This window comes from Balaenoptera musculus, chromosome 5, assembly GCF_009873245.2.
Source record: "Balaenoptera musculus isolate JJ_BM4_2016_0621 chromosome 5, mBalMus1.pri.v3, whole genome shotgun sequence".
NCBI lineage: Eukaryota > Metazoa > Chordata > Mammalia > Artiodactyla > Balaenopteridae > Balaenoptera > Balaenoptera musculus.
The window spans coordinates 90212698-90225281 of NC_045789.1; the positions used below are offsets into that span (position 1 = coordinate 90212698).

Sequence of the window (12584 nt, forward strand, 5' to 3'; positions counted from 1 at the left end):
GTCATGGTGAGGCAGTGTTATGAGTTGAATTACGTCCCCTCAAAAGATGTTAAAACCTAACCCACCACGTATCTGTGACTGTGACCTTATTTGGAGATAGTGTCTTTGCAGATGATCAAGAGGAGATGAGGTCATGAGGGTGTGCCCTCATTCAATATGACTCTTTCTGTATAAAAAGGGGAAATTTGAACAGAGACAGACAGGGAGAATGCCATGTGAGTATGACAGCGGAGATCAACATGTTCTCTGATCTACAAGCCAAGGAACATGAAAGATTGCCAGCAAACCACCAGAAGCTAGGGGAGATGTATGGAACAGATTCTCCCTCATAGCTCCTAAATGGAACCAACGCTATCCATACCATAATTTCAGACTGCCAGCCTCCAGAACTGTGAGAAGATAGATTTCTGTTGTTTAGGCCACACTGTGGTACATTGTTAAGGGCAGCCCTAGCAAATTAATAATGGAAACCGACCCCAGATCCACAGTGCTGTGCCAGGAGACGTTCCTATACCTCAGTGCACGTTATGGCCTCAGACTGAATCTGAGAGGAAGCCAGTACAATTCAACTGAGTTTGGCAAAGTAGATAAAAACCCATTGAACTAAAACATTTGAAGTTTTTCTTTGTTTTGTTTTTTTTTGGGGGGGGGGGTTGGTAAGCAACAGGAAGCTCTTTGAAAGTTTTGATAGATAAGTAAAATGAACCAACTTACCTTTTGACCTCACTTTCCAGCTTAAGGGTTGTTTATAAGCCCATTCCACTTCTTTCCATACCCCAGCACTGATTCCAGTATCCTGAGTGCTAGTTCCTCTGTCCCCTGATGTAAACTGGGAACCACTTGAGACCAGGAATTTTATCTTAGAGTTCTGGATTTCCAGTACCTCTCTGGGGCCTGATGTCTGATAGGTGCTCATTAATTACTAGTTTGGTGGCAAATGTCATTATTTTCTCATTTTTACTTTGAGATAATTTCATACTTTCAGAAAAATTTCAAAAAGTGCATTAAGAATCTCATACTCCTTTCTCCCTGATTCACACGTTGTTAACATTTTGCCACATTTGCTTTAAATCATTTTCTTCCTCTCTATATATAAGCATTCTATTTTTTTTTTTTCTGAACCACCTGAGAGCAAATTACATTCATCAAGCCTCTGCTCCTGAAAGCTTTAGTTTTTATTTCCTAGGAACAAAAGCATTTTTTCTATGTAATCATCATAAAGTTATAAAAGTCAGGAAATTAAACATTAATAAATACTTTTATTTCAGCTAATATTCAAATATGTCCAGTTGGTTCTCCAAAGAAATTTATTTATTTTTTTCTGGATCAGGATTCAATGCAAGCTCATCTATTTAATTGTCATCATGTTTATTTAATCTCCTTTCTTCTGGAACCGTTTCTAATCCTTTCTTTGTCTGTCGTCATATCAGTGTTTTTGAAAAGTACAGAGCAGGTATGGTTTTTTTTAGTTTTAAATTAATTTTTATTTGTAACAAAATAGTATGAGAAAATTTAATTTTTTTTAATTTTTAATTTTTTAAACAATTTTTTTTTTTTTTTTTTTTTTTTTAGTAAAATGAAATTTATTTAAAAAATATCTTAGGAAGCTGCAGAATTGCTAATGAATGCTTCTTGATAAGCTTGCAGTGTTAATTCTCTATATGCTCCCTTCTGTGCTTCTGTTTCTGCAAAGACCTTAACTAAATGTAATCCCTCAGCAGCCTGCTCTTTGGCCTCTTGAGCTGACTGGCCATCTGGATGGAGGATGTGATAGAGCTGGACCAAGCTGGTGGCATCATCGACTAAATCTCTCTGAATCTGAATTTTTTAAACAATTTTTAAAGGTGACTTTCCATGTACAGTTTTTACAAAATACTGGCTATATTCCTCATGTTGTACAATACATCCTTGAGCCTACCTTACACCCAATGGTTTGTGTCTCCCACTGCCCCACCCTTATACTGCCCACCCCCTCCCCCTACTGGTAACCACTAATTTGTTCTCTATATACGTGAGTCTGCTTCTTTTTTCTTATATTCACTAATTTGTTGTACTTTTTAGATTCCATATATAAGTGATATCATATCATACAATATTTGACTTTCTCTGACTTTTTAAAAATTTAATTTAATTAATGTATTTTTTATACAGCAGGTTTTAATTAGTTATCTATTTTATACATATTAGTGCATATATGTCAATCCCAATCTCCCAGTTTGTCCCACCACCACCCTAACTGCTTTCCCCCCTTGGTGTCCATAACGTTTTTTCTCTACATCTGTGTCTCTATTTCTGCCTTGCAAACTGGTTCATCTGTACCATTTTTCTAGATTCCACAGCTATGTGTTAATATACGATATTTGTTTCTCTCTTTCTGACTTACTTCACTCTGTATGACAGTCTCTAGATCCATCCACGTGTCTACAAATGACCCAATTTCGTTCCTTTTTATGGCTGAGTAGTATTCCATTGTATATATGTACCACATCTTCTTTATCCATTCGTCTGTTGATGGGCATTTAGGTTGCTTCCATGACCTGGCTATTGTAAATAGTGCTGCAGTGAACACTGGGGTGCATGTGTCTTTTTGAATTATGGTTTTCTCTGGGTATATGCCCAGTAGTGGGATTGCAGAGAAGTTCTGTTGTAGAATCTTCTTCAATATGGTATGTCTAATGCTTTCTAATGATTAGATTTAAGGTGTGCATTTTTAGGCAGGAATGCCACAGAGGTAATTATGTGTCCTCAGAGCATCACATTAGGAGGCACAGAATGTCAGTTGATTTGTCCCATTTTGGGTAATTTTAACTTTGATTTCTTGGTTAAAGTTATGATTGTCATGTTTCCTCACTTAGTTACTACTTTCCTTCTAATTAATAAATAGTCTTCTTTTCCAATTTGTATTCCTTTTATTTTTTTTCCTTCTCTGATTGCCATGGCTAGGACTTCCAAAACTATATTGAACAACAGTGGCAAGAGTGGACATCCTTGTCTTGTTCCTGATCTTAGAGGAAATGCTTTCAGTTTTTCACCATTGAGAATGATGTTTGCTGTGGATTTGTTGTATATGGCCTGTATTATGTTGAGGTAGGTTCCCTCTATGCCCCCTTTCTGGAGAGTTTTTATCATAAATGGGTATTGAATTTTGTCAAAAGCTTTTTCTGCATCTATTGAGATGACCATATGGTTTTTATTCTTCAATTTGTTAATAAGATGTATCACATATCACAGTAAAACTGGCACTGTTTACAGATGACATGATTCTATACATAGAGAAACCTAAAGATGCCACCAGAAAACTAATAGAGCTAATCAATGAATTTGGTAAAGTTTTAGGATACAAAAGTAATGCAGAGAAATCTCTTACGTTCCTATACACTAACAACAAAAGATCAGAGAGAGAAATTAATGAAACAATCCCCTTCACCATTGCAACAAAAGGAATAAAATACCTAGGAATAAACCTACCTAAGGAGGTAAAAGACCTGTACTCAGAAAACTATAAGACACTGATGAAAGAAATCAAAGATGACACAAACAGATGGAGAGATATACCATGTCCTTGGATTGGAAGAATCAATATTGTGAAAATAACTGTACTACTCAAAGCAATCTACAGATTCGGTGCAATCCCTAACAAATTACCAATGGCATTTTTTACAGAACTAGAACAAAAAATCTTAAAATTTGCATGGAGACACAAAAGACACCAAATAGCCAAAGCAATCTTGAGAGAAAAAAACAGAGTTGGAGGAAGCAGACTCCCTGACTTCAGACTATACTACAAAGCTACAGTAATCAAGACAATATGGTACTGGCACAAAAACAGAAATATAGATCAATGGAACAGGATAGAAAGCCCAGAGATAAATCCATGCACCTATGGTCAACTAATCTATGACAAAGGAGGCAAGGATATACAATGGAGAAAAGACAGTCTCTTCAATAAGTGGTGCTGGGAAAGCTGGACAGCCTCATGTAAAAGAATGAAATTAGAACACTCCCTAACACCATACACAAAAATAAACTCAAAATGGATTAAAGACCTAAATGTAAGACTGGACACTATAAAACTCTTAGAGGAAAATATAGGAAGAACACTCTTTGACATAAATCACAGCAGATCTTTTCTGACCCACCTCCTAGAGTAATGGAAATAAAAAGAAAAATAAACAAATGGGACCTAATGAAACTTAAAAGCTTTTGCACAGCAAAGGAAACCATAAACAAGACCAAAAGACAATCCTCAGAATAGGAGAAAATATTTGCAAACAAAGCAATGGACAAAAGATTAATCTCCAAAATATATAAACAGCTTATGCAGCTCAATATTAAAAAAACAAACAACCCAATCAAAAAATGGGCAGAAGACCTAAATAGACATTTCTCCAAAGAAGACATACAGATGGCCAAGAGGCACATGAAAAGCTCTCAACATCACTAATTATTAGAGAAATGCAAATCAAAACTGCAGTGAGGTATCACCTCACACTGGTTAGAATGGGCATCATCAGAAGATCTACAACCAACAAATGCTGGAGAGCGTGTGGAGAAAAGGGAACCCTCTTGCACTGTTGGTGGGAACGTAAACTGATACAGCCACTATGGAGAACAGTATGGAGGTTCCTTAAAAAACTAAAAATAGAATTACCATATGATCCTGCAATCCCACTACTGGGCATATATCCAGAGAAAACCATAATTCAAAAAGACACATGCACCCCAATGTTCATTGCAGCACTATTTACAATAGTCAGGTCATGGAAGCAACCTAAATGCCCATTGACAGATGAATGGATAAAGAAGATGTGGTACATATATACAATGGAGTATTACTCAGCCATAAAAGGGAATGAAATTGGGTCATTTGTAGAGACATGGATGGACCTAGAGACTGTCATACAGAGTGAAGTAAGTCAGAAAGAGAAAAACAAATATTGTATATTAACACATATATGTGGAATCTAGAAAAATGGTACAGATGAACCAGTTTGCAAGGCAGAAATAGAGACATAGAGGTAGAGAACCAATGTATGGACACCAAGGGGGGAAAGTGGGGGTGGTGGTGGTGGGATGAATTGGGAGTTTGGGATTCACATATATACACTAATATGTATAAAATAGAAAACTAATAAGAACCTGCTGTATAAAAAATAAGTAAATATAATAAAATTCAAAAAAAAAATAAAATAATAAAATAAAAAGAAATAAAAAAATAAAAAATCTGTGAGGAGATAGTTTAAGACCTTGTAAATATTATATTTCTCAGGAAAGTTTTAGACACTAGTGTTAGTATCTCATTATTGATTTCTGCTTGATTCTGTTATTATTATGGTGACTGCACAATGGTGATTTTGCTGTTTCATTTTTTTCTACATTTATTAGCTGTCATTCTGTTTTACCCTCTCCTCAAATGTTTCTTGATTCATTTATGATCAGTATGGGCTTGCGTATTCTTATTTTATTCAATGGATTATAACACATTAACATCATCATTTATGCTGATGCTCAAATTGTTTCAGATTTGCCTACTGGGAACCACTTCAATCTGGCTGCTTTTTACTTTCCCAAGTCCATTTTTTGAGCACTTTTTATTTTCAGGCACAACAGGATATTCTGGTTTATCTTGTATTCTCTTTGCCTCCCCCACTTCCCTTGGAATTAGCCGTTTCTCCAAGGAACTCTAATTCCTTTTAGTAAGGAATGATACCTAGACACCAAGAACTGGGCACAACGGGTTAGATTCATTCTCAACCATCTCAAGACTCCATTTTTCAAGTTTAAGTTTGTTTTATTCACCACATTTGGTGCCATGTAACATTTACAACAGAGTTCCTTTTATTTTATTTTTTTAACTTAATTTTTATTTTATATTGTAATATAGTTGATTTACAATGTTGTGTTAGTTTCAGGTGTACAGCAAAGTGATTCACTTATACATATACAGAATATTGAGTAGAGTTCCCTGTGCCGTACAATTTTATGTATAGTAGTGTGTATATGTTAATCTCAAACTCCTAATTTATCCCTCCTCCCCACATTTCCCCTTTGGTAACCATACATTTGTTTTCAAAGTCTGTGAGTCTGTTTCTGTTTTCTAAATAAGTTCGTTTATATCATTTTTAAAAAGTTTTCACATATAAGTGATTGCATACGTATTTTTCTCTCTCTGTCTGACTTACTTCACTTAGTATGATAATCTCTAGGTCCATCCATGTTGCTGCAAATGGCATTATTTTGTTCTTTTTTATGGCTAACATTCCATTGTATATGTACCACATCTTCTTTATCCATTCCTCTGTCAGCACAACAGAGTTCTTTTAAAATTTTTCCTGTAATTCAATGTAGATTTTGTTCTCCCTTACTCTTATGTCCATTTTTATTTTCGGAAAAGACTGAAGTTATCTGGGACAGCTGACTTATCTTCTCTCCATTTCAAAATTTTTTGTCAACAACCCTACCATAACCATTCTATATCTTTCTCTACCTTTAGGTAGACTTTGATCTACTCTTCTATGTCTGGGAGAAGTGTCCCTCCTCTGTTTTCAAGCTAATCCTCTTGACTCTGTTTTTTCCTGTCTCCTCAAGGACCCCCTCCTTCTGTTATTCATTTTTCCTTCTTGCATTTTTCCATCTCTATTATCTTCCTAAAAATTCTCAGATCTTTTATACGTTAGAGAAAGTCTTATCCAATCTTACCACCTTTGGAGAAAACAGCCTAATTCTGCTTTGAGGCACTATCAAAGTAATCTACATTTTCTGCCTTAGTTTTCATAGTACACACACACTCCTTGGGAACAGGCAAAGATCTCAGCTCTTCAACTCAATTTGCTCTCTTCGAAGTCATCCATGATTGTAAAATCACCAATTTTACCCTTCAGTGGGAATTAATACTTTTTAGGAAAAGGATGATGTAAGGAAAAATTGAGAATTGGTGTTAAAAATAAGATGTTAATAAATTGTGTTTAAAATGAAAATGAGAATTGGTGTCAGAAAACATGGTTTCTGCTGTTTGCCCATGTGGCAGCAAAATAAACTATAATACATAGCACTTATTTTTCTGCAAAATGGGAAGAATGGATTCTTTCTTCATAGAAATGTGCTAAGGACTGACTTTGTACATTGTAAAGCATGACTCAAACGTTAGTATTTATTAATAGATAATAAAAATACATATCATAACTTTTCTTTTAAAACTATAAAGCACCAGTAAAGGTCAGAGTTCATTATTAGAAGATTAAAAAAATCAGTATGTTTACATCTCTTCTTATGTTTCCTTTTCATCACCTTCTTTCCTTTTGTGCCCTTAGTTAAACTTATTACAAGATCAGTCCTTAGCTTTCTCTGCTTTCTTTCCCCTGACCTTTTTCCTTTTTAGACATAATATAGTCCCATGGGTCCAGGTTTGTTGGGAGTGAATTTTTCAACCACTATCTTCCATTCAGACCTCTTTCCTAAGCCTATACCTTACATTTCTTATGGCTACTGGATGAATTCTCCTAGGAAGTCCTGACAGGTTACAGTTGATTCAAAATCAACCAATATTAACCTGTTTTTCTTTCCCCATAAATTCCATTATCATTTTATAAAATTCCAAAGATTTTGCACACAGGACAGTCAAGTCTTCCAGGTGTGATGTAGGCAACATCTCTGGAAAAGAGGAGATTGGATTTCCTTGGTCTCTTCACCATCTTCTGAATTCCAGTCAGATCTGCATATTTCTTAGGAGAATTATCACTCTTTACTTGATTTCATGAACAAAACCTATACCTATTAGATTGTTAGTCTTTTTTTTTTTTAACATCTTTATTGGAGTATAATTGCTTTACAATGGTGTGTTAGTTTCTGCTTTATAACAAAGTGAATCAGTTATACATATACATATGTTCCCATATCTCTTTCCTCTTGCGTCTCCCTCCCTCCCTCCCTCCCTCCCTATTCCACCCCTCTAGGTGGTCACAGAGCACTGAGCTGATCTCCCTGTGCTATGCGGCTGCTTCCCACTAGCTATCTATTGATTGTTAGTCTTTTTAAATAAAAATAAAGTAAAATACAGATAACATAAAATTTATCATCTTAACCATTTTAAATGTGGTTCAGTGGTGTTAAGTATACTCACATTGTTGTGCAAACAATATCCAGAACTTTTTCATCTTGCAAACTAAACCTCTACCCCCATTAAACTGCAACTCCCTATTTCTCCCTGTTAGTTTTTTTGAGTGTAACAATGCCTATTTTATCAAACTTTAAAACTGCTAAAGGGACTATTACAGAGCTTTTTGTACAGTGGATGCTGAAGAGATTTGAAATCATCAAAATTCAACAAGCACTTTATGATCACCTAATGTGTGCAAGCCTCTATACTGAGCAATGGGGAGGAAGGGGCAAAACCAAACTGATAAAAGTAAGGCCCTCAAGGATTTTCAGAATTATAGAAAGTACAGATATGAAAACCAATAATTAAAATACAGCACAGTAATAGCAATAATACACCTTGGTTGAGAATCACTGCTGTAATAGAAGATACATATCAATACTGGGAAATGGCAGAGTATGCTTCACAAAGGAGATAAGCATCATGAAAGCAGAATCTAACCTTTTGTTTTTACTAAAATATACCTACAACTTGAAATTATTCTATAAATCTTAAATATTTATTAAAATGTTGAATGAAGTGACCTCAGAGCTGGGCTTTGTTCTCATAATAGGAGTTTGCTGATAAAATAGTAAGAAAAGCAAGTTTAGGAAAATGGAAACACATAAACAAAGAAGTTTGAAACAAAATTGCATGAGGGCAATATGGAAGCTATGTTTAATAAAACATTAAGTTAATTGGAGGATATAAAGAGTAGCTATGTCAGGAAGAAAGGAAGGAAGGAAGGATAGAAGGCAAGAAGGAACAAAAGAAGGGAGGGAAGGAGGGAGGAAGATGGACCACACTGACCTAAAGAAGGGAGGAAGGAAGGAAAGAAAGGAGGAAAGAAAATAATGAACAAGTGAAAACAACTGCACTGATGATCTTATTTCCCACCTCTTCCCAGAGGAAGGAAAGGACAGAGTTGTTTTTAAAGGTCAATTCAGAGAAGTTTGTTCAGGGTGTTTCCAGGGGAAAGAGGATAGAGGGGAGGCTTGGGATGGGAAGGCAGAAGCAATTGAACTCTAGACAGAGATGAGGAGAAGTTCCCAAAAGACTGTAAAAGGCACATTGGGGCTTCCCTGGTGGCGCAGTGGTTGAGAATCTGCCTGCCAATGCAGGGCACAAGGGTTCGAGCCCTGGTATGGGAAGATCCCACATGCCGCGGAGCAACTAGGCCCATGAGCCACAACTACTGAGCCTGCGCGTCTGGAGCCTGTGCTCCACAACAAGAGAGGCCGTGACAGTGAGAGGCCTGCACACCGCGATGAAGAGCGGCCCCCGCTCGCCACAACTAGAGAAAGCCCTCGCACAGAAACGAAGACCCAACACAGCCAAAAATAAACAAATAAATAAATAAATTCAAATAGCTAACCTTTAAAAAAAAAGACTGTAAAAGGCACAGGTTTCACGACCTGTGGGAAACTTCCCAGAGTCACTTCTAACATCACACTAAGGCTAAATGACCTCAGAGACCAAGAGCTGTGTGGGATATCTCAGGAAGCAGGGTCAAGGCCTTCATTTCCTTACCTTAGCAAGTACTACCATGCCCAAGGGAGGCTCAGAGGCAAGATGGCCCTCATATTAAAGAAACTCAGAGGAATTAACTAATGACTATATTAGCAAAGACCAGTGTGGACCAAAGTTGAGGATTCTCCCTGAATTCTCTTAGTTGCATGAGGTACCTCTTCCACAACAGAACTTTTGCATTAATGCAGTGCACTGGGTGGCAAATAAAAACCCCTAAATGATGCAGAAGGAATTTCCAGGCAGCATGGATGGATAGGTGCTTAGAATACATTACAATTGGTTTGTTTCAATAAAAGCTACAGCGTATATATTTTCACCCTGTACTATAGAATAAAAGGCAAAACAAAACAGTTGTCAAAGAAAGGATACCTACATAAGGCATTGCAGTCTTAAGCAGTCAATTGTCAGGGTTAGACATCAGGTTATTAGAGGAATTCCCAAATTAGAGGTTAAAAGAGTAAAAGGGGAGCTGGAAAAATGTCCAGAGAAGGTAAAGCTAAAGTAGTCTGGAAAGGAGGAAGGTTTAAGCAAGTTTGGAGGTGAGGGGGCTGGTGCTATGCTTAATTTTATGTGTCAACGTGACTGGCCACAGTGCCCAGATTAAACATTGTTTCTGGATTGTCTAGGAGGGTGTTTCTAGATGAGACTAGCATTTGAAATGGTAGACTGAGTAGCAGGTTGACCTCACCAGTGTAGGCGGGCATCATCCAATCCATTGAGGGCTTGAATAGAATAAAAGATGGAGAAAGGAGAATTCACCTTTTTCTTACCTCACTGTTTGAGCTGGGATATCTCATCTCATCTCATCTTCTCCTGCTCTCAGACTGGGATTTACACTATCAGCTCCCCTGGTCCTCAAGCCTTCAGACCCACTGAATTACATCACTGGCATTCCTGGGTCCCCAGTTTGCACATGGCAGATCATGGAACTTCTCAGCTTCCTTAATCACATGAGCCAATTTCTCAAAATCTCTCTCTCTCTCTCTCTCTCTATATATATATATACACACACACACACACACACACACACACACACATACACATACATACATATATATGTATATATGTATGTATATATGTATACATATATGTATGTATATATACACATATATGTATGTATATATACACATATATGTATGTATGTATGTAAATGTATACATCCTAATAACCTATTGGTTCTGTTGCTGTGAAGGGCCCTGACTAATACTGATGTCCCTCTGAAGTTGTGCCCAATAGACAAGGTATTTTCTACTTCTTCCGTTTGCCCCAGGCCACACTGTCAAGCTTCTTGGCATTGCAGTGCTTTCAGTACCAGGAGCCTGGGGTTGGACTACTTAATGCCTTTTCTTCACTTTTCGGTTAAACATCTTAAATATCTTCAGTACCATTTTAGTCATAATAATAAGATCATTTCCACAGGGGAGTGTCATGAGGCCTAATTAGTACCTGTAGAGAACTCTGTGATCTTACAAGGAAAAGAGTGCAAAGCACTATTCAACCTGAGAACAAAAAATGGATGAAGAGATTGCTCAATTTAGTTACAGCCACAGTGGAAGAAACATGAATCTCTCCATGGGGATGCTTTCCAAGGGCAGGATTTAATAATATCAGTATTTCCGCATTGGAATAATACCTTTTCATTTCAGCAATTTGTGAGGCATCCTGCTGCTGCAGAAAGGATGAATACATAAGAACTGGGTTCTAATCCAAGTCAATCTGCTACCACCAAGCAGTGAAATAATTAATGGGTCAATTCATAGCTTTGGGCATCATTTGCTCATCTATAGATTAAGTGGTTTGCACCAAATGACATCTAAAGTTCTTTTCAACTCTAGCATATTCATGGCTGTAATTCTTGGTTTTACATTAGACAAATTCATTTCAATCAACATCTACTGAGTAGGTTCTATGTGGAAGGCATTGCAGTAGTTTCTAGGCTAGGTCTGCCTCCTTCCACAACTTCAAAGGCACCATCCATATAGAAGACAGTGCTAATCACCTCTAGTGGTGTGGATTTTTATGGCCCTGGAGACTCAATTAATGAAGCCCAGTCATTGATCAGGGAATAAAGAGATGAACTCCGTTGCCTTAGTGGGGAGTAAACTAAAGCTTCTCCAATGAGTAGATGTCTGCCCTGGATTCTGAAAGAGGAATAAAAGTTTGCTGATAAGCAAAGTGGATTAAGGAGGAGTTTGGGGAAAGCATTTTGGTGAGAAAGAAAAGAATGTACAGAAGCTTGAAACATAAGTGAAGATTTGCTAGAATAGAAACTTCAAGGGATCATGGAGGTGAGGATTCAATACACTCTGATATGATGATGTGTCTCACTATGTAAACATGATATTTTTTATCTTCTTAAGCCACAAAACTTGTGGTTATTTCTTATTTGCAGTCAAGATTTGTTCAAAATCTCTATATCACAAGATCCAAAGAAGATGATTGAAGCTATATAGAGTCAAGCACAAATAATGCCAGTTAAGCCTGCTTTGCGTTTTCTGACCTATTTAAATAAGAAAAAAGAATGCAGGATTCCCATGAAGGCATATTACCTCAGGACTGTGAGTTAGCTTTATAGGGGAATTCACAGCATCTATGCCTGGCTTCTTCTAGAACTTGTCACAAAGAAGTGCAAATAAGGAGACCAGAGAAGCCAGCCAAGTCCTCTCTAAAATTATCCCTGTCATCAGGAACAATTAATACTATGTATGGCACAGTATTGTTCTAGGAATAGGAGGCAAAGGAGTTTAGGGAGATTTGCAGATCATATAATTTTGTGACTGGAGTTTATGGTTGGCACTGGTTGGTGTGTTAAAACTTAATTGGTGGGAGGATTTGAGGGGGGATCCAAATAAAGCTATTCAAGGGGTTCAAACAACATTACTAGAGGAAGGAGATGGTTTACATGATTATCACATTCTTG

The 12584-nt window shown here is 36.9% G+C and overlaps 1 long non-coding RNA gene across 1 annotated transcript; it reads right to left on the reverse strand.

Moving 5' to 3' along the window:
* Window positions 1-1571: 1571 nt before the first annotated feature.
* Window positions 1572-8779, reverse strand: LOC118896026. The gene is made up of 4 exons (XR_005020068.1): window positions 8766-8779; window positions 8246-8252; window positions 5140-5142; window positions 1572-1695 (listed from the first exon to the last, which is right to left on the reverse strand). It is a non-coding gene; the product is annotated as an uncharacterized LOC118896026 (long non-coding RNA).
* Between the last annotated feature and the right edge of the window lie 3805 nt (window positions 8780-12584).